At 42.2% G+C, this 23,322-nt stretch overlaps 1 protein-coding gene across 12 annotated transcripts in view; it reads right to left on the reverse strand.

The window, feature by feature from the left end:
* HTR1F (5-hydroxytryptamine receptor 1F) overlaps nucleotides 1–23,322 on the reverse strand; it is a 2,610,837-nt gene that overhangs the window by 2,232,461 nt on the left and 355,054 nt on the right. The gene's annotated exons all lie outside the window — the stretch shown is intronic.

The following is a 23,322-nucleotide window of genomic DNA, read 5'->3' on the forward strand; positions in this document are numbered from 1 at the left end:
GATATCTGACACTTTTTTGGTAGACTTTAATTTGAGATTATAGATAAGGCAGGCTCACGGTTTTTTCCATGTCAACCGATTTGTATATATAATCAGAAATGCCAAACTGTCAGTTTCTGAGCTTATATTCATTTTTAGTTATGGAAAATAATGGAAAATGTGTGCGTTCAGTTCCAATTGCCAGGCCATCAGCTTTACAGATAGACAAGTAGAGAAATGTAAAAAAGTGACAAGATTTATTACTGAAGCTTAAACTGGTGGAGATGTGTATGTCTGACAGTAATGCTAATGCTTTCAAATGGTTTTGTTGAAGTATTATATCAATAGCTACTCATGTGCCAATCCATGTCTGACCCTCATTATACATATAGGAAAGCTCATTACCATGGGTCGATCTTTCTCATAACTAGATGAACCTACCATTCCCAACTTAAAGAGAAGTGTGCCCTCGTTCTGCACAGTATGATCTCCTATGTTACAAATGCTCGAAAGGGACGTTCTGTGTCAGACTTTGGAAGAATCATAGTTGACAAAGCCATTTCCAAGCATATTTGTATTTTGTCTCTGCTGCACCAGGATTTACCACTGATAGCATAATATATGCCTGATCCAGGACTGACAACCAAGATCATGTATTCAAACTGACTGCGTAATGCCCATTTACATGGGAGGCCCCTCCACTTTTCGTTCAAACCCGGGAGTATATAATACAGCTGGAGCAAAATCCAAATTGAACTGGGTGGTCCCTGTGCTGCTTGTGACCAGACAACCTGCGAAGTTAATAAATACATCTTGTGAAATAGTTGCTGTTGAAATCAGCTGCCATTTGGTTTGACAATTGACACTTCTTTCCATTACCCCCTGGATATATTCTATCACTAGATATGTATATTGACTCACTTGAGGTTTGGCAAAGGGGGTTACTCCATCACAAACGTGACAAACATCCCATCCGCCGTATTACAAGTTCCATTATATCTTATGGAACTTGTAATACAGTGGCCAAGATATCCATCATGTTTGTGATGGAGTAATACCCTCAGCCAAACTTGTAATGAGGCCCGCAATGTGTATATAGAGGAATGTAGCACTGAGAGGGCAGCTCATGCTATATACATTGAACTGCAATACATTACAATGAGCCATCCAGAGTAGAATACCAAAAAGGCTCACCTGACCAGGAAAAGGGTATGCCTTGTCACCACTGCTTAGGTAATGCTGTATCAAAATTAAGGGCAAACTGTGTCAGACGCCATTGCCTTATTACCTGGGTGGGAAATTGATCCCAAACAGGGGATGCCCCCTAATGTGAGTTCCCATCCATCACTGGTGTATGTTGGCTAATCGTTTCTAGCTCTGCCTGCAATCTGACTTCTGATTTCAAATTGTTTTACTGTAATATTGACTGATATGATTTTATATATATTTAATTTGATCATTATCCTTCCACTATGATATAGAACACATAAAACCATCCGTACACTTCATTGAAACTTGAGGGTACACTTTTACCTTTCAATTAAATGCGACATAAACAGAGTTAATAATAACTAACATAAGCAGACAATAATCACACATTTCTGAGTTTCCAAATCCAATTTTATAATACACTTTCTCTAGCTCTCTTCTTCAGTCAAACATCAGTGGGATTTTACATTGAACCATATTCTACATCAAAAGAAGCCCAGACAGCTTAGTACGAATTTAGTATTTGATGCAAAATAAGATCCTTTCACATCCCACAACCTGTGCACAATCCTACAGGCACCCTTCCTTTCATGCACTGACAAGGGATTCCCCCTACATTCTGAGTTCCAAACACCCACCTCCCATCACGCTGAAAGTCACAATGTACTCAGCTGACCTCACTGTCATTAATGCATCCACTCTCCATACCCTACACTGACTGCTCATTTAAGCATGCATAAAACCAAAATAAACATTTATGTGCCATCTGCAAAGCAATACACTAATATAAATCGATCTGCCATGAATAAAGCTACTTTCATTGGCCGCCTTTGTCAGACATGGTCCCTCCTAATCATCTTTGAAACCCCAAAAATTAAAGAACACTCTCACTCCATTTAAGAATAGTGCCATTCCTTCTCTTCTTCAGGAAATAACAGAAAAATCATTTTCTCAAAATATCTTCCACTCAACCAATACTAACACCATCTTCCCACAAACCTCACTGTGAAATTGCAATGCTCTCAACTCCCCCTTTTAAACAGCAATATGATTGTACATAAACTGTATCATGTTGATAAAGTGAGTAAACACAAAATGTGTGCCATTCACAATTTCCTTGTTATTCTAATTTCTTCTGTTGTACGTCAGCTCAGTTCTGTAGAGCAGCTGGATGGTTTTTGGTAGGTAATTTAGAGGAAAACAAGTATGAAAAAATGTAATCAATCAATTTGTCACAAGAGAAATAAATGTGTCACCAAGCAAACTATTCCAATCCCCTTCTTTCCTCTATGCAACATACCAAAGTGAGCTTCTTCCAAAGTACTGGGACACAGAGTTTTTTAACAAAAGCAATTCCCCTGTGTGAGGAAACATTTCCCTGTCACCCATCATTGCATGCCTCTCAAATGACCCTCACCCCTCCTCAACATATATGTATTTCTTCCCCAAGTCAACTAAGTCAATAAATGTAAAACTGAACAAACACTCCTGCTCCTAAGATCATTCAAGTTGCTGTGATGATTCTGATGACCTCGCAAATGACCAGTCATTAGACACATATCATCAGATGACAAGAAGCAACCTTTGTGTCATGAGGCAGTACATCAATATGTTCATAATAAAATGATCTTCAACTTCCAATCATTTTCTACACTGGGGTGCAGCATTGTGACATATTCTTGTCGTCTCTGATCAAACTGTTGGCACAATTGGTGTACCTCATGCTCTGGGCACAATTATAACTAGGCATGCTACTCATGGTCAAGGAAGGATGGTTGGCATGGAGTACCCAACCTAGTTAAAAAGATGCAGAGAGCGATAGTAGAGAAAATGATTGTAGGTAAAAAATCATTGATCAAGACCATGTTGATGTACTTTCATGTTGATGTACTGCCTTGTGACACAAAACTTGGTTCTTACTGTCTGAAGAATTTTTGCCTTCATGAAATTGCTGCCTGACACAAAATGCGGTGACTTCACTGATTCCTGTGTTTTATATGTATATTCACTAATAAAAGCATTTTTAAATTTGATGAATAGGGGTGAGTGAATTTTGCCTAATTTGCTTTTGCGCAATTATGCAAAATTAATTGTAACTATACAATATGCGAAGCTGCCATTTTGGGCTATATTTTATCATGAAGAGCACCCTTGCATCAATTTTTTTAGGCAAGAATGCATTTCATCAAGAGCACAGCAAAGAACAGCGACTCTCGTTCTATTGTTCTCGTGCATTTGCAGCACATTTTTACAGCAAGTTGCTGTGGACTGGACCATCTCTGTAAATTCACCATGAATAGTGCATAACTATGCAAATTGGCATGATGGGGTAAGTTCACAAATTTCATATAACAAGCATAACACAAAATCACACAAATTACGCTGGCATAATTTAAATTTTGCCCATGTATAATGAAGATTGACAAGCGTAGTTTATGATCTTGCAAAGGAGAAATTAAACAAGCATTCTCTTCTAACAATTTACTTAATGTTGTGGAATTTTTTAAGTTAAATTTAGAGTGTTTTACCCAATTTAAATTCAAATGCGATGCTTTGACAGACCAAGGCATCCTCTTTTTTTATATAGTTAGTTGTAGTTTTATTTTGAAGTAGATCAGAATCCAGTCTATTTAAAAGCCTACACAAGCAAAACATTGATTTGCTGTACGACTGCTCATCTTCATTGAACAAGTAAATCAACTAAAAACCTACAAGGACCAAATCTGGCCACATTGCCAATATCACCAAACAAGGCCAGATTGGCTGCCTCATCTATTCATCAATTTTCTCAGTCAAAATTGCCTATTCCCAATGTTAAACATTTTGTCTCAATTTTTCTGTGTCTTTCTCCTCTAAACAGCTTGCTCTATGGTGACATACTTTATAAGCGTGTACCATCAGTCCCAATATTTGGACAGATGCCTAATACCCATGTGATATATTTCTTCTGTGTTTGAATTCATGCAGCTAGCTTTAAGTCAAACAAGATCTTACCCATGGAGAGGCAGGTTTAATGTGTACCTGTCCCTAGACATCTGAAGGAACTGGAATGAGGAACTTGTAATTGAAATAATATGATTTCAATCTTACCTGATATATAGGCTTCTAATATGAATCTAAAACTGCATGGTCTGCAATCACATGAGTAATAGTGCCAACAGCTATCAAGAATTAGACGTCTATTATGTGCTTCATTTTGTTCTAGTGCTTTTTGTACATTGAATAATATAGTTGATACCTTGTGTAATTCTAGCTTTTTGTTTTATAAATGGTGGAGTATTACATCTCTGTGATCAGTTATTATAGAATCTTTACCCAAACTCTTAATAGGACTTCTATGCTCTGCTCCACTGGTTAGGTATTTTAAGCTTATTGTCAGGTGTCTGCTCTTTTCTGTTTGACTCCTAATTTTATGAGAAATTATTGGTTGTGTTATTAATTGTCCATCAATGAAATGCATCCATCTATAATATTTGTGTGGTTTCCTTATGAATGCCATGTCAATCAAGTAAGGCCATGTGATATGGAAGAAAATGCAATTCTGCATTAAAATGGACATTTGAATTCTGATGTCAGTGAAGACTTAAAACATTTTCTGGGGCACCTATGAGGATTGCTGAAAAGGAAACCACACTCTACATTCAGTGTATTTGATTTGGATTAATTTTCCTTCTGGTGTATTTCTGAAGATCATAGTAAACATGCTATGTTCCACTGGTAAGATGTGCTACTCGGGATGCAGTTTAGTGTGCAGCTATTGCTGATATTTGCTCTTGATCATAGACAAATTAGCAATAAGAGACGCATGAGCCTACTTAGAAAAGGACGGAGGCAATTATGCAAGAAAGACTACAGTAATACATTAAAAAAAGTATCTGTCCTGGATTTGAAAACTGAGACTAACAAACTCAATTAAAAAATGAAAACAAGAGATCATTTTGATTAATGTGGCATAATCTGAAGCGGCCACCAAAATTAAACTGATTTAGTGATCTAGTGTACCTTTGAATTGGTAGGATTCTTACAGTGTGAATAATATTCAGGGACCTGCAATACACTTTCATTGATCTAATAGAATGGCTGAATGTGTGCAAGGCAAAGGGCAGAAATCAAAAGTATGTAAAGAACATCCAAGGCAGGGTACAGGATTTTAAAATACCAGAAGTCTTTTGTAAATTAATTGCTGGTTATTGATGAATAGATGGAGGGGAGTTATGGTTTGGTGAGTAAAAGTGGTGATGGTTATCCCAGTTAACAATGGGATTGGGGACTGCCTGTTTTTCCTATTGACCACATTCTAGAGTGTTTACTATTCCAGGAATAACCCAAGGGATGGGTGAACAAACAGGCAAGACAAATATAGTGGGTATAAATAGTGCAATGACATGTTATGATATATGTATCATTTTGCAGTGTGACCTGTGTGCTAAAAGGGCAAAATGCCCTTTTATAGAGGAGTTTCTGAACAGCCTGTTCTAATGAATACTAATTAGTTACATCACAATGTGTAATACTCTGTGATTGGCCACCAGTGCCAGGACTGGGGTCTGTAGTAACCTGCAGACCTTGACCCCTACTTTACAATTGCTAAATGTGATTTTTTTTCAAAATCAGCCCATGTTCCATAAAGAAACGGGCGCTGCATTGTAAAGGCACTGCGGCGAGCAGGCATTGGTCTCCTTATCCTTTCCGCCTCCACCCAAGTCTTCTTCCCCTTTGTAAATCGGTTACCAACCTGTTTGAGGAGACATTTATGTTTCAATGGTTTGCAACCACACTTGAAGTCACAAACCAAGGACATGTGCTACTGCAAATTACAATTACGAGGGTATGCCACTTCTCCCCCACTATCAATTGCGGCTAGGAATTATGAATAAAATCCTTTTTGCAAGTCTCAAAAAAACCTTTCTGACTTGCTAAAGGGGTATAGTACCTGGTCAAACACTACTTTGCAGTCGCAAAACATCCAATCAGGTGGCTAGGCGAGCAGGTTGGCCCTGCTTCCCTCTGGTTCTCAGAGCAGTTTTTTGCAAAAATATTTCTAAGTCCTCAGTTTTGGAAACTAGTTATCTAGGAATCTTTAGCACCACAACTAAAGGTCCAGGACTGGTGGGATACTTCTTAGGTGTTCAGGATTCACTCAGACTGGATCCAGGTGCGACAGCAAGATGGCAGGAGCCTTTGACATCCCTGTGACTCTGAACAGGAGGGTAGCAAATTAGGCCTTGGAGTCACTTCTGGTAGTCCTGGGTGCAGGTGAGGATGTAGCACTAAGAGCAGGCTAGCGTCTAAGGGTTCAAGGCAGGCTAAAGGCAGCACTGTACCTTCCAGGTACAGCAACATTCTGGTAGAGTGCACAGCAGGTCACAGCAGCAGGCAGCTGTCCTCTGAGAGTCCTTCCATAGGTCCAGTAGTGAACAAAAAGTGGGTCTCAAGGCCCTATTTTTATACCATGGTGCTCTTCTAGGCGGTGGGACAAGCTTCTGGAAAGGTCTTTTGAAGTGTATGAAATTTCCTGACTTCCCCTCCTCCTAGTTAGCTGCAGTGACAATTTAGGGCTGTTTAGCCCCTTGTGTGAAGACAGAGCACAGGCTATTCAGTTTTAAGTGGGGCTGTGGTCAGTTCCTCCCCACCCTATCCTGCCAGCGGATTTGAACATGGCTGGGCCCAAACTGAGGAGGCATAGTACCATCCTAAGAGGCAAGGGTGTGCCCAGATATGGGTCCAATGCTCACTGTGCCACTGGAACTGCTATGCCGGGCTGATGAACCCTTATTAGGGTGAAACTGGCCCTATGTTGCTTGTGTGTTGGTTCCGCAATAACCTGACTTGGTAGAATCGGGCTGGACTGTTCCCATGAGGATCGGGGTCAAGGCTGATTTGCAAATGGCTGAGTCCAAACTGAGGTGGCAAGGTAAGCAAATGAACGATGGTTTGGGATGCTATCCCAAATGATTGCCAGTGATTAGACAAATTGCAAGCATTTCCGGATCACCTTTTGTGTGTTTAATGCCACAGTAATTACCATCAATGTTTAAATAAAGCTGGTTTGAAAAATGTCCACTAACCTGATTATCTGATTTACCAGTCAGCTCAATTACTTATAATTCTAACTTTGGGCTACAGGTACATTTTAAAGCCCCTCCCTAGTCATGTCCTAGACAGTTATCAGTAGATATGAGGCTGCAAAGGGACTAAGCGTGACACTTTAGATTATAATACCTAGACAGTGGACTGAATCTGTACACCAATGCAGTGGATACTCTAAATGTGGGATTATCTCTGGCTTCCCCCAATTATTCTTTATCCCAGTTTATTGGCAAATTTGAAAATACACCTAATTCGAGGGGAAAGGTCAACATCTTGATTTTCCTAATACAGTAGAATGCCGCCTATATAGTTGGATACCAGAAGTTGTCTAGTACTGAAGGAAAGTCCCATATATATGCTGGAAACTCCTTAAGCTAACACAACAGTGGATTCACCCCTTTGCATACAGATGGGGAGGGTAGAGGGGACTGCCCTGCTTCATTCCTTAAGTTGTAGCTATGGGAGGTGGTCTGCACTGTCTAACTTAAATTCTAACAGCTGGATCTTAAAACAGCAATGCAGCAAGCCTCAATATATGATCCAATTAAATATCCAACTAAGGCTGTTGATTAGAAAAGCCCATTTAAGTGAATCAACTCCCTTTTGGGCATTGAAGAAGAGCTGATTGAGAGTTAGCTGGAGAAATGGGGTAAACATAGTAGCAGACTATATGAGGTTGTCTTCTCAGGGATGAAGTCTAACTGATCTGGTAACATCAAATGCCCAGTGACTGGATTTATGCAACTGTCAATGACCTTAGCAAAAATGTCACTGTCAACATTAATAAGAGCCAAAGTCCAATAGGCCCATCCAATGAGTGATCAATGCCTTCCAAGGTAAGCTCGAGGGACCCATAATCATGCTTTTGAGGAGCACAGTATGTGTCAATGGCTTAAGTTCAACTGTCTCTGAGGGAAAATTGCTTGGGAATAGGGGTCATTTAATAGTCCAGCCAAACCTCACAAGGCATACACAGTGGGAACCACTCTATTCACAACCTACATAAGGGGCATAGACATATAGACAGAATGATTCTTAAATTGCCACAATCCATTAGATTTTACTGCACAACCAAATGTGGGAAGTGTAGGTGTGAGTGGTGTCAGCAAACTGCAAAATGTCATTGTGTAGCATAAAAGTGGAATTCAGGACGTGAAATAGCAAAGCCACTTTCTTATAGGACCATGTTAGAATCTACTGACTTGATTTGAATGCCAGCTGGTTCAAGACCATCTGAAGAGGGAGGAAAAATGTTTGTAATATAAGAACAGGAATGCCAGTGGACAGAGTTCTGGGAGTAGGGCTACCATACCAGCCATAGAAAGGGGAATTTTTATTCATATCTTGGTCATATCCATCATCTTGGCAAAAAAGTGCCATAGTTGTCTGTGATCATCACCTCCTTTGACACTTTGGTGAATTGACAGGCATGCCAGCAATATTTGAAAAGGGCTCCTTTAGAGTCTGGGTCGAGTGTCTGAATTACTTGTGGCACAGTCCACTTTCAACAAAGTGAAGGAATGTTTCCTTTGTTCCAAACCTAGGTGATTCATTTTATACTGTTTTATATCATTCTAGCTCCTATAAACTTTGTCTGCTCTTGACAGGACTAAAACTAATTAACAAACATATATCAGTTGTATAATGCGAAGACATACCAAGCTGAATTACCCAAGTCAAATATTATATGCTATTGAAATACTAAGCAGAGCTTAGTGGCTTCAATGTGAGAATTAAAAGCAATAAAGATGGGCCTCCATTTCAGAAGGCCCTTCTTTAAGGCACTAATGGAACTTACATTCTTCATAGCTAATATTGGGTCCAACTAAGATCCATTCGCAAACTAGGATGATGTAATTTGCAATGTCTGGTTTGCAAATGGATATGTAATTTGGAACACAGCTTAGGCATTATTAAGTTTTATTGCTAATTATGCATCCACAGGGTGCTGCAAAACAAACTACTTGAAGAATATTAATTAGGCAAATGTTAGTTTGTGACCCCCTGTGAACGGCTAAAAATTCAGGGATGGTGGCTTGCAGGGGACAGCACACTACCACCCTTGCATTTACTTTGCAAAACAGTAAGCCTATGCTTTCAAAGCAGCCTGTATCTATTAAAGGGAGAGGTGGAACTTTGGAAAATATATGCTTCCCTTTTGGGAACACATTGGGGGAAGCATCATGCAGTGAACCCTTAAAACAATGCCTGCTCTTTCTGAGACAGTCCGGCATGAGTCCCAAAAAACAGAGCTTCGCTACTGAAAATCAGTTACCACCCCTTTAGAGTGTCAGTAACTTCTCAGTGGTTTGAAATCACAGCTGAAATTGCAAACAACTGATACTGTAGGAGTGTGAACTTTAAAATTAATATTAACATGAAAAGCTTTCAATATAATGTAGTGAAACTGCATAGAAATGTGTTAATGTAGAAATAATGTACACGTTTGAAATGTGCCCACTGGGAGTGGCCACCAATGTATACGATGATTAATGAAAGTGATTAATGATGGATTAGCACTGTACTAATGTATGACTTTGTATTGGCATTAAGAGTTGTGTATTCGGTTTTGCTAAATTAATCACTAGGCCTTAGTTAGCTAAGGTCTGGGCCTAGCTGCCTGGTCTCATATTAACTGAGTTTTCTAACGTGCAATGCGCTGCTTTCCTGAAGGACATGAAGCTGTACTTTTCCAGAAGCTAGAGATATGTGTGTGTAACCGTAGTAAATTCTTTCTCATGGGACCCGACTTGCTCAAGGAGACATTCTTACTGAATGCAACAGTGTAATTCGCAACAGGTGCAAGGCCGTCTGGACCAGGAGAAAACAATGGAACTACTGACTGGAGCATAAAGTGTAACTTTTCTTACATGACATTCCACCCGTTGAAGACGTCAATCACAGTAGCCAATAGTCTGCATGAGAACTGTGTTTTGTGGAAAATTCTAGTAAGGTGTGTGGAGAATTATTGGACAGAGATAATGATGCACCAAATATTGCCCAATGGGAAATTAGAGACTTGTTCGACCGTTTTAATATAACTGCATGACTTAAGGAGAAAGCAGAGACTTCTTTTTGGAAGCCAGTCTTCATCATCCCTTGCCATTCTGAGAGACAATGGGGGTCATTTTGACCTCAGCGGTCTTTTTCCAAGACCGCCAAGGGACCGCCGTGCGGAAGACCGCCAGTGTTGGCGGTTTGCCGCTCGGCCTATTATGACCGTTGGCAGCTCTCCGTCCTTTTCAGACGGAGAGCCGCCAACAGCCATACTGGTGGCCGGCGGGGAAGTGGAGGTTGCTCCACCTCCACCGCCACGCCAACAGAACTCTGTCCAGCGAATCACGTCCTGTGATTCGGCGTGGCGGTGTTCTGTTGGCGGTGTGGTGTCGGCGGAGCAGCCCCCATGGCTCCTGTCCCCTCCCGGAGGATCGTCGGACCAGGTAAGTCGATCGTCCGTGAGGGGGGTGGGGAGGTGTTGTATGTTGTGTGCGTGCATGGGGGTGTGCGTGTGTGTATGTAGAGGGGGTGTGTGAGTGCGTGTATGCTTGCGGGGGTGTTGTGTGTTTGGGAATGAGTGCGTGTATGTCTGTAGGTATGTCTGTATGGATGTGTGCGTGTATGTTTGAATGTGGATGTGCGTGTCTGACTCTGTGTGTGGATGTTTGCATGTATGTCGGTGTGTGTGCGTATTTGTGTGTTGGTGTTGCCTGCGTGCGTGTCCTGTGTGTATGAGTGATGTTATGTTGGGGGTCGGGGTGGGGAGGGGGGTCCTGCCACCTTTGGAGGGTGGCAGGGGTGGTGGGGGGGTAGGGGAGGGAGTGGGTGTGGGGGTATGGGGGGTTGGAGACCCCTATAAGTGCCAGGGAAGGAATTCCCTGGCATTGATAGTGCTTACCGCCATGGATTTCATGGCGGTTACAAACCCCATGAAATACATGGCAGTCAGCCGGGTCCAAATACCGCCGGCGGTATAGTGACGGCCGCCGGGCTGGAGACCCTGGTCTCCAGCCTGGCGGGCGGAAATTAGAACCGGCGGATGACCATTGCGGTTATACAAAAAAAAAAAGACCGCCAACCTGTTGGCGGTCTTACCGCCGCTCCTCCGCCTTCCGCCAGGGTCATAATGACCCTCTTTGTCTTTAGCCTTCTGATACTTTAAACCATCCTCATCTAACCCCCTGTCCGATATGCACTTCTCCTCCTTATGAGGAAAGAGCCTTGTTCCTTATCTATGCCCTACTGAGACTTGTCTAGTCTATCCTTGCTGATGGCGAACAGACTGATGTCCTGAGGACGAAGACTGACGCTGTTTGCTGACTCATTCGGATGGGTAACTATCTGATGAAAATTGTTATTGTCTGTTTGCCTTTTCTTTCTAGGTACCAACTGCTCTTTTGATAGAGGCCATAGATAGATGTTTTTCCAAATTAATGTTTGCCAAATTGTTTTGCATGAAGCCCAACATGCTGATGCTAATTCGAGGTTAGTTAAGGAGTTCACTAATATCGGATGCAAATAGACAAGTGACTGAATTCTTGCTTTGTTGAATAATGTACTAATGATGCTCTGCTAAAGTTGATTCATATTAACGTTGTGCTTTATTCTAATGTTCATGATCTATGCTTTGATAAAGTTTTGCTCTGATTGCCAAGTTATAGTGGTTTTGATGTGCTTGTTATTGTTGTGACTAATAAACAGGATATTTGATTGTAACTAATAGGGAATAAATATCCTAACTCTTACTAGATTGTTGTGGTCATTCATGGCTGAAAGGTCATGGTGCGTTTGTTGTATTGATCTATATTAAATGTTATTGATTAGCTAGATTGATTAGTTATTGTGCTTATTGATAGACTTATTGACCTATTGATTGTGATGCCAAAAGATATCTCATTCTGGGAAGTCTCCAAACGTGGTCAAAAGGTTCATCGGCCTAGACGTGTCTCCTTGTAAATTTACTTATCAAGGTTCCCACGCATTATCAGTTTTGGTAGCAGTGGTAATGGTTTCGCCCTTTGGGGCCCCAGGACGAAATACCACTGTTTGAAAATTTGTTTTAAAGTGATGCAAATTGGAAGATGATGTGCCCCTCAGTCCCAAACGACTTTCCTGGAATCTCGGAGCTTGCTGAAGTGAGTTGGGTATGTTCTCAGCATTTTAGTGACAGTGTGAGTGACGTAGGTTTTGCACTTGCACAGCTTATGCATACTGCAGGTGAATTGTGAAGTGTGTGAGGGTTTTAGGCCAAATGATGTTGTTTTAGTAGGAGCGTGCATACTCCGCAGTATGAGAGTAGTGAAGTTGGCGAACTTCATGTGAGTGTGGCGCTTTGTGTTAAAAAAAAAATTGTCCACGTGGTTGTTGGTGATGTACGGACCCTGCATGGTCTAAGACTCCGGAGTATATTGATCAGCGTGTGAGACACTTGGTTTATGTTGTAATTTGCACGGTTTAATAGGTCATTCAGGCATGGTTGACGAGTCGAGTTTGAGTCAAAGTGAGTGAATGAAAACTTCGATGGAGATTTGGTGAGTTCTAAAGTGCACTAGGATAACCCATTGACAAGTCGAAAGTAGAATTTGCGGGTCAAATTTTGCTTGCGAGTGCGGGATCTGAGAAGGAGAGAGTAGCGGCCGTGGCTAACCAAAATCTCTGTAAAGTTCTGAAGGGATTGTGTTACCCTTTCCTGTAGTAAACCGGCAAATTTGAGTTTTTGTTGGTGCTCGCGATATATTGCATTAATTTTGTGTGAACCGAGAGTGAGGAAGACAAGCTGCAAGACTTTGTCAGCCGCAGTGTGTGTGAGTGTGGCGTCATTGGAGCCGCGCTGGGATAGGTCAGTTAGTGAGAAGGGTCACGCGCAGATTGGCAGCCGTCCATGAGAGGCGATTGGTTGAGAAGGTGAGCGTAGAGAGTTCTGGGAATTAAAGTTACTTCCTGATTCGATTGTTAACAAAATAAAAGATGCAAAGATGCAGTTTTTCAAATTTTAAAGAGCGCTTTGAGGGGAGATGTGTACATTACCGCGAGTGTAGGGGAACCTACACCGCCAGAGGATACACCGGCTTACGCCGTAATGGAGGAGAGGGGAGTCGCGCCATGTCTTTGGCTAAAGCAATGGTGCAAGATGACAGAGAAAGAAGGGTGTTTGGCATTTCCGGAGCACAGAACGTTCAATATTAAGATTTTGGAAAATTTGCGGAGGGTGTTAAATGAGCTAAAGCCAACTCCGAGGCCAGCGCAGTTTGAGACGCTAGCAATTTGGGAACTGATGGCAATACGACAACAGCAACAGAAATTTGTGAGGAGAATGAGGAAAGCAGAAAAGACACTAGCGGAGGCTAGGTGAGATAGCACACAGAGGGTTTGGAGAAGAGAAATAATAGACAGAGTTAGGATGTTTCCAGCAATAACTCAAGAAGGTGGAACCCAAAGGGGGAAAGCCACTTGTAAGACTGACAAGTGTTCTAGCAAAGAAAAGAAGACTAAGAAGTCCTGGGCAGAGGCAGATGACTCAGATGATGATGAGTTCCTAAATCAGTTGCTAAATGATCGACTACCACCATATGCCCTAGACGACAGACATTAGACCAAGTACTAGTGCAGGTCCTGTAAATTCGACGCAGAACCAGGGAACAACAAATAAGGTACAGGTTAATACTGTTGCGACGCCAGTTCCGGTGCAGAATAGTGTTAGTGTGTCTTCTGCTCCAGAGATGCAACCTCAGTTACAGCCACCACAGGTTTAGAGACTTTACCCTGAAGTCCCAATACTAGAGACTACTACAAATTTGATGGTGCAGTCAGATCCGGCATATACGAGACCAAAGCTGATGCAGACTGAGCCAACTCCTCTTTTACTGCCTCAGGCACAGCAACAGATGATTCCGAATTATACTTCGGTCACAGGACCGCAGTCAGCCATAGCACCAGGAACGAATCAGAATACGGGAGTTAATGCTCCACCGGTTTTGGGAAGCAGGCAGCCGGCAGCCGCCATATCCTTACCTATTACAGTTGGTCCACCAGTACCATTGTGTGCACAGGAGAAGTCTAGTGTATGTGATCAGGGAATAATGACTCAAGAGATGACAAGAGAAGGGTTTGTACGAAGCTCTCAAGGGATGACTCCAGTGGAACAGACAATAGAAAGATCTAGATCTCTGTTAGGCTTCAGTCCGATTGGGGTTCCTCCAGATACTATGAGACAATCAGGTTTGGGACTGCTGACTCCGCAGATCTCAAGTGCGAATGTACCGCAAACACCGATGATGCAGGCTGGGAATATCTCCTTGCAAGGTTTAACTGCGCAACAATTGAATGAATGGTTAGACAAGTTAAACTCACCACAGACCACTCCTGCGACAGCAGAGTGGTCGGAAAGAGAAGAGTATCTGAATTTTGTGAGGTTGGGCATGGAGGCAAATGAACTAGTTGAAGGGGAGCATGGGAGTGAACAGGTTAGAATCATACACTGAAGCAGAATTGAGGTATTTGTGCCCAAAGATAACTAAAGAAGCGGGCAGGGTGCACCAGAGGTTAGCAAACCTGCCAGATAAATATGGAATAGATTTAGAAAATGCCAAACATCTGAAGAGAAGTAATAGGTTGGACTTTGAGCCTAAGGATTTTGAACACATGAGGTCTACTGGAATGTAGGCACACCTCAAAGAAATATTGCAGAGTGCACTAGTTTGGGGAGCATTAGAAAAGTGGGAAGGCAGATGGGAGATGAAAAGAGATAAAAGGAAGAGTGACAGCATAGAGCAGCAGGCGAAAGCCACACCGGATACCAGTACAATAAAGATGTTACTGATGAGCGAGATGGCTGGAAGGGTTCTTGTCCATGCACCGTGGAACAGGGGTGACATTCTGTCATTCACAAATGATTTCCGCAGGTTGAGGGAGAAGCCAATAGAGTGGTATCAGCAGACGGACAGGTTTGTGAAGCTTGCGAAGTGTCTTTGGGAAGACCTGTATACTCTCTTTGAGATCATAGTTCCAGCTGATTTGTGGCTTGAGTGCAAGAGGAGTGTGGATTGGCCGGCTGAGGAACCGGCAAGAGATAGAGTCACAGGAGCACCATCACCTGAGGTGAGGAAATACTACTATAAGGTGATTGAGTTCTTGAAACAGAGGGTATCGCCGCAAAATATTGATTGGCAAAAGATTGATCAAACAGCGCAGGAGGCCAAGGAGTCCATACATGCCTACTATGAGAGGTTGTTGAAAGCGTTCAAGCACTACAGTGGTACAGAGGTTGTTGAGGCCAAGGACATGAATCACCTTGTGTTCAGGTTTGTTGAAGGATTAAGACCCGAGATTAGTCAAATGATTAAGAATAATTTGATCTGTTGGCAAGCGAAGCCGATTGACGTGGTGTTGCAGTAAGTGAAGTACTGTAGTGACGAAATTGAGTTGAAGCAGAGAAAGTTGAAGGAGAAGGTGATGGTGATGCAAATTATGGCGGCACAGTCAGGGATGCAAGGAGGTTGTCTACAACAGATGGCGCAACAGCCGCAAGGAAACGGGATGTTTCAGGTGCAAGTGAGAGGCAGAGGTCAAGGAGGTTTTATGAACCGTGGTCCAGATTTGAATACCGTAGTAGTTCAAAATGATGTGCAGGGGATGAAGAAGGTGTTACCTTGTCATGCTTGCGGGGGCCTCGGACACTGGAAGCGGGAGTGCCCGATGATGGTGCAGGAGGGTGTTGTTCAACAAAGCAATGATGTTAATGCATTCCAAAACGTGTAAGGACCAATGTTGAGAGGTCCTAATCAGAACTTTCAGAATAACGTGGTTCAGATGCAGAGTCTCCAACCCATGCAACAAGTGCAGATGCCACGTGTACAACGGGTGCAGATGCAGCAAATACAACAGCAGGTTCCTGTGGTGCCTAGACAGCAAATGCAGTTGCCCTTAGCACCAATGGAACGGCAACAGGTGATGCTTCCTCAACAGGTCACAGGTCACAGGTCAAATAATGAGTCAAAACAACACAGTACAACAATTCCCATTACGTGGTGAGAATGGAATAAACGATGAATGGTCGGATTAAAGTTCAGATAGTGAGGAGTACAGGCTTGCAGCGTCCCTAGAAGTAGATTAGAGAGGGCCCTATGTTCAAGGGAAAGTAATGGGTCAGAAGGTTTCATTCTTGGTTGCCACAGGAGCTACACGCTCTACAGTCAGAAGTGCAGAGGTTCCGAAGTTGCCCCTTTCGGGATGAACAGTTAAAGTAGTAGGAGTGGCGAATCAACTCTTGACAAACCCGATCACAGATACGGTTCAGGTTGAGCTTGGCACTTTCCAGGGGTTACACAGGTTTGTAGTTTGCGATTCAAGTCCTGTGTCCTTACTGGGGAGAGACTTACTGTGGAAAACAAGATGTTCAATTACCTGTTCCAATAAGGGGATTGAGGTTCAGACAAACAGTGACGATGAAGGAGATGAAGGGTAGGTTTCAGAGCCTGAAATGAAGATGACAGATGAGGAGTATCCTCTGATTAACTTCTTCCAAATGTTCACGGTGACTGATCTGCCAGCAGACTTGCAGGGGACAGTCAAAGAGAAAGTGTGGGACATGATAGGGAAAGAAGTAGGACTCATAAAAGGAGTGGAACCAGTCAAAGTAAGTGTGAAGCCAAATGCTGTGTTCCCCCAGGTACCGTAGTACCACATGGCGCAAGATGTCCTTTTATAAGTGGCGCAACTAATTGCAGACTTTGTAAAGCAGGGAGTTTTGAAAGAAGTGATGAGCAGTCCATGTAATTCACCAATGATGGGACTGAGAAAGCCTTGTGGGAAGGTTTGAATTGTCCAAGACTTGGGAAAAATCTATGACATAGTGGTGAAATGTAGCCCAGTAGTGCCAAATCCAGCTGTGATCATGTTCCAGGTTTCATGTAATGCAGAATGGTTCACAGTGGTTGATTTGCCATAAGCGTTTTTTTCTGTGCCTCTTCATGAGGACAGCCAATTTCTTTTCAGTTTCAAATTCCTGGATAAGGATTACAATTGGTGTCGAATTCCTAAAGGGTTTTCGAATCACCTTCCATCTTCAATCAGATACTGAAGAAGGATTTGGAGTCATTGGAATTGCCTTTTCAATCGACTCTAGTGCAGTACATTGATGATTTGTTGATTACAACCAAAATGAGAGATCACTGCAAGTATGATTCGATTGCCTTGCTGAACCACTTGGGAAAGAACGGGCATAAGGTGTCCCCAAAGAAGCTGCAATATTAAGTGAAATACTTAAGTCATCAAATTGAGAAAGGGTCAAGGAAGTTATCCAGGGAAAGAGTTACTGCCCTGTTACAGATGAATCCCCCAACGACATGGAGAGATATTAGGATGTTTCTGGGAATGGTGGGCTACTGTCGTCAGTGGATCCCGAATTTCTCATTGTTGAGACTGACGGTTAAGGATGGGCCAGATGTCATAACTTTGTCAGAGAAAGAAATGAAGGCGTTTACTGATCTAAGGGAGTGTATGTGCAGGGCTCCAGCTTTAGGTATGCCTGATTACACGAAGCCTTTTGTTCTGTTTTGTCATGAACATGATGCATATACTTTGTCTGTCCTGACACAGGTCCATGGAGGTGTAAACCGTCCAATAGCATATTTTTCAGCTACTCTGGACCCAGTTGCAGAAGCCCTACCAGGTTGTCTGCGTGCAGTAGCAGCAGTTGGTCAAAGCCTGGCACAATGTGAAGGCATAGTGATGGGACATCCCTTAACAGTCATGGTTCCACACTCAGTTGAGATCCTGTTAACCCGTACAAAAACGCAGCACATGACAAATGCAAGACTGATGCAATATGAAACGATTATATTGGGGTCACCAAATGTAACGTTGAAAAGATGTACAAATGCTGAACCCGGCAACTTTGATTCCAAACGAAAACACAGAAGTTGAGGATGCTGAAGACGTAGAACATGATTGTCTTGAGGTAACAGAAATGTGAACCAAAACCGAGGCCTGTTATTACAGATACCCAATTGGAAGAGAATGACAAAATTATCTTTGTTGATGGCTCATGCTTAAGAGACTTGGTAGGAGTGCTGAGAGCCGGATACACTGTCTGTACGATCTCTGGTATTCTGTAAGTGTCTTGGCTTGAGAGAGTATATTCTGCTCAAGTGGCTGAATTGGTTGCTCTTACTAGAGCTTGCCATGCTGCTGCCCAGTTGAGAGTGACTATTTATACTGATAGCAGATATGGATTTGGAATTGTTCATGTTTTTGGCCAACTATAGTCACAGAGGAGTTTCCTGACCTCTTCTGGTTCTCCAGTGAAAAATGGTGAAAGAATTAAGGAGTTGTTGCATGCGATTCAGTTACCTCATGAAATTGCCGTGGTGAAATGCAGCGCCCATTTGAAATTACAAGACTTTGTTTCAATGGGAAATGGATATGCGGATCAAGTCTCAAGGTTTTGCGCATTGAACTGTATATCGTTTAAGGATCAGTGGGACTTGTTACCTGAAACAGAAAAAGAGACATGCACAAGTTACACTTTAAGGGTGGTTGACACATTGGAGGAATTGAGATTGTTGCAAGGACGCGCCAGCAAAGATGAGAAGCATTCATGGGTCAGGGTGCAATGTGTACAAAGACCAGATGACTTTTGAGTCTCAGATGAGGGGAAAATGGTTTTGCCGAACAGTCTCCTGTCACAGTTCGCAAGGTTTTATCATGAGCATGCACATATTGGGAGCGATGCCATGATCAGGTTGTTCAAAATTGACTGGTTTAACCCAAAATTCAGACAAGCTGCAGAAGTAATCTGTCACAGGTTTATCATCTGTTAACAGATGAATGCGGGGAAAGGGACAGTGGTGAATTTGAGCTACATTAGGAGAGCAGGAGGTCCATTTAGCAGAATGCAATTGGATTTTATTGAGATGCCTGTGCGTGGAGGTCTGAGATACGTGTTGGTGATTGTGTGTATCTTTAGTCACTGGATTGAAGCTTACCCTACATGTAGGAATGACAGTCTCACAGTAGTGAAGTTGCTGCTTAGGGAATTGATACCATGTTTAGGGTTTCCGATCTCATTAGAATCAGATAGGGGAAGTCACTTAAACAACAAGGTGGTTAAACTATTGTGTGCAGCTCTAAACATTGAACAGAAGTTGCATTGCAGCTACCGCGCTGAAGCATCAGGATTAGTGGAGCAGATGAATGGTACCCTGAAGTCGAGAATGGCAAAGATGTGTGCAGCCACAAATTTGAAATGGCCTGATGCATTGTCTTTGGTGCTAATGTCAATGAGAAACACACCTAACAAGAAAACAGGACTGTCTCCTCATGAAATTCTCATGGGCCGAGCTATGAGACTGCCGTGCCTGCGAATGCTCTTGTGAATATCACGGATGATATGGTGTTGGACTACTGCAAGGGTCTGGCTGACGTGGTCCGCTCTTTCTCTCACCAGGTGGAAGCTACCACACTGCCACCGATAAACGATCCAGGTCACAACCTGAAAGCTGGTGACTGGGTTGTCATCAAGAAACACGTGAGGAAGTCGTGTTTGGAGCCACGTTGGAAGTGGCCATATCAAGTAATACTGATGACTACTACCGCTGTGAAATGTGGTGGAATTCCAAATTGGATCCATGCCAGTCATCCGAAAAAGGTGATGTGTCCAACTGATGAGGAAGTTGAGTTGTTGAAAGTACCAACAACAGAGAAGGAAGTCTCAGGGCTGGAGGGTGATCGAAGGGGAACTGAGACCGAAGGACAGCCCGTTGAGGACTGCTTGGTCACTCCAATAAGAGACGAAGGAGAAGAGACCCAGAGGAGTGACGGTGAGCCTATCTCAACTGAGGCACCAGGAGGACAGAGTCAGAAGGAGGTTCTCCCAGAAGCAGATGAATATGGACAAGAATTTGAGCCCCTGACAGACCCAGAAGGCGAAGGAGTTGAGGCGGAAGAGAGTCAGATTGTTCAGACTCCTCCTGAGCAAATTGCAGGTCCATCAAGAGAAAACACCATAGAGTCAGAGGAGGGTGACGAGTTGCCACAAGGAAGATCAAAGACCAAAGAGACAATAAAGGGAGATAAGTGGCCAGAATTGCAAATGACTAAGGGAAAAGTGGTTGTCGAAGATACAATAGAAGAAGAGGTGGATACAACAAGGAGAGAAGAACTGAGTAAAGGAGAATTGTAGGGTGATCGCAAGTTGAAAAGAAAGAGAGTGGCAAACAGAAGGTATGCAGGTCCTGAATGGGCATACGCAACGTCAGCTGAATAGCAACAGGAGTTCTTGGCATTTTGCTTTGATCGAAAAGTCCCAGGTCAATACTTTGGTACCTGAGTCTGGCCAGACTGAGGAAAGAGACTGATAAATTACCGGATTTGACACTGTTAACCTGAATAGACTTTTGAGAACTGATTTTGACAAGCTTCTAACCTGAATTGACAAGTATCCTGGGAGTGACTGTGAAAGCTGTAAATAATTGCTGAAGAGAGACCTTTGCTTGAAAAAAAAAAAAATTTAAAATAATAAATTTCAACCATCCACTGTTGGTTGTTGTTTGAACTAATAATTCTTCACTTTCTGATTCTTTAAAGATCACGGCTAACATTAGAGATGATAATAGGCGAAGTAGGTGTTGTAAATGTTTCGGTGTTGGTTTGGGCCGTGTGTGTGATATTCATCATAGTTGTGATTGCGGGAATGCCATTTGTGGATAAGAGTGGAACTAATAATAATACAATTCCTGAGACCACCACTGCACTAACAGCTTGAGAGAGCTTTGAGCAAGACACAAAATATTTCCATGAGGGAACTAATGCTAAAGGGGAACTATCGACTAATGTTTTCTATCGCTTGCTGAGTGAGTATGTTGACACTATGGATGTGAAAGATTGTTATATATGTACACAGATTCCTGTTTCGGTGCAAAAGAGGGAGTTACCTACTATAGTTTACCTCTAACTTATGGGATAAGTTGTAGTCTGTTACTAACAAGATTCTATAACCAGGAAGATATTCAATATTTTTATTCAAATCATGGCCTTGTGTTTTCTTATGTGCCTATCATAGAGGATTTGAGTAGTGTAGCTAAGTACTATAGCATCAAATTAGTTAGGGGGTTCTTTGAGGCGACGTTAACAATTAGTACATCCTATGCACACCGCAATAATTTGACATGTTTGCTTACATCTGTAGAGAAAAGCTTCTTAGATCACACGGAAGATAAAAGAAGGGCTTTGAAAGGGAAATTAGAGAAAGGATTGCAGCAGCGAGCTTTTACTAGTAGTGAGAGTAATAGTGCAATTAGGGAACAAGGGAAATTAGCTTTAGATGCACTACACGTAGGCAAGCTTTGCATAACGCGACCAAAATCATATTATGACAATGTGTTTGTGGGAACGAGTGAATGTAAGCATGTGTTTTTGTTTCAGAGTAAATGGACGTTCATGATAAATGGACAGGATCCAGCGATCCCTGGGATCTATTATATATGTGGACTTAATGCTTATTTCCATCTTCCAAAGGGATGGTATGGGACATGTTATTTGGGGATAGTTTTCCCAAAGATATGTCAACTGGATGATCTGAAAAAGTTTCAGAAGTTGTCTGAATTACATCGTACTAGACAAAGGAGAGAGACTGCTGCTGGTGTAGTAGGAGACATATTTGGGGTGATAATTCCTTCAGTGGGGGTTATCTTAAACTCCAGAAAGATTCCAAAGTTGTCTACTATTGTGGATAACATGCTGACAAATTTTACAAGGGCTATACTCCTGATGGATACCGAACTTTGCTGCAGAGAGGGCTATGACTCTTCAAAACAGGCTTGCTTCAGACATTCTTTTAGCGAAAAATGGCAGAGTTTGTAAAATGCATAATGAGCGTCATTGTTGTGCTTACAAACCTGACAATAGTAACGAAATTAGAAGTATGCTTACTAACTTAACAAGGGATAGTACAGATTTGAAGGAACTGAAAGAGCCAGGTGTTTGGAAAAGTTTGGAAAGGGACTTGCTAAGGTGGGAAATTGGTTTAGTAATATTTGGCATGGGATATTGGCAAAAATAATACAGGGCATATTGATTGTTATAGCTTGCATATTTGGATTATGGTTGTCATGCAAAATTAGCAAAAGGATTACATTGAAGATGGCGAAAAATAATAGGAGGAGGGAACAAGCAAAATTAGAAGGAGAACGATTGAGAGAAGAAATTGAAATGAGGGAATTCTAGGGTGCAAATTATAAGGGAAAAGGTTTGTGTGATGACAAGAGTCATCAGAGGAGGGATTTTTGGAGTGTGAACTTTAAAATTAATATTAACATGAAAAGCTTGCAATATAATGTAGTGAAACTGCAAAGAAATGTGTTAATGTAGAAATAATGTACACGTTTGAAATGTAACCACGGGGAGTGGCCACCAATGTATACGATGATTAATGAAAGTGATTAATGATGGATTAGCAATGTACTAAAGTATGACTTTGTATTGGCATTAAGAGTTATGTATTCGGTTTTGCTAAATTAATTACTAGGCCTTAGTTAGCAAAGGTCTGGGCCTAGCTGCCTGGTCTCATATTAACTGAGTTTTCTAACGTGCAATGTGCTGCTTTCCTGAAGGACAGGAAGCTGTACTTTTTCAGAAGCTAGAGATATGTGTATGTAGCCGTAGTAAATTCTTTCTCATGGGACCCGACTTGCTCAAGGAGACATTCTTGCCGAATGCAACAGTGTAATTCGCAACAGCTGCAAGGCTGCCTGGACTAGGAGAAGACAATGGAACTACTGACTGGAGTGTAAAGTGTAACTTTTCTTACGTGACAGTCCACCCGTTGAAGACGTCAATCACAGTAGCCAATAGACTGCATGAGAACTGTGTTTTGTGGACAATTCTAGTAAGGTGTGTGGAGAATTATTGGACAGAGATAATGATGCACCAAATATTGCCCAATGGGAAATTAGAGACTTGTTCGACTGTTTTAATATAACTGCATGACTTAAGGAGAAAGCAGCCACTTCTTTTTGGAAGCCACTTTTGAGAGCTATTCTTCGCCATTCT

The sequence above is a fragment of the Pleurodeles waltl genome, chromosome 8 (assembly GCF_031143425.1).
Source record: "Pleurodeles waltl isolate 20211129_DDA chromosome 8, aPleWal1.hap1.20221129, whole genome shotgun sequence".
NCBI classification, from domain to species: Eukaryota; Metazoa; Chordata; class Amphibia; order Caudata; family Salamandridae; genus Pleurodeles; species Pleurodeles waltl.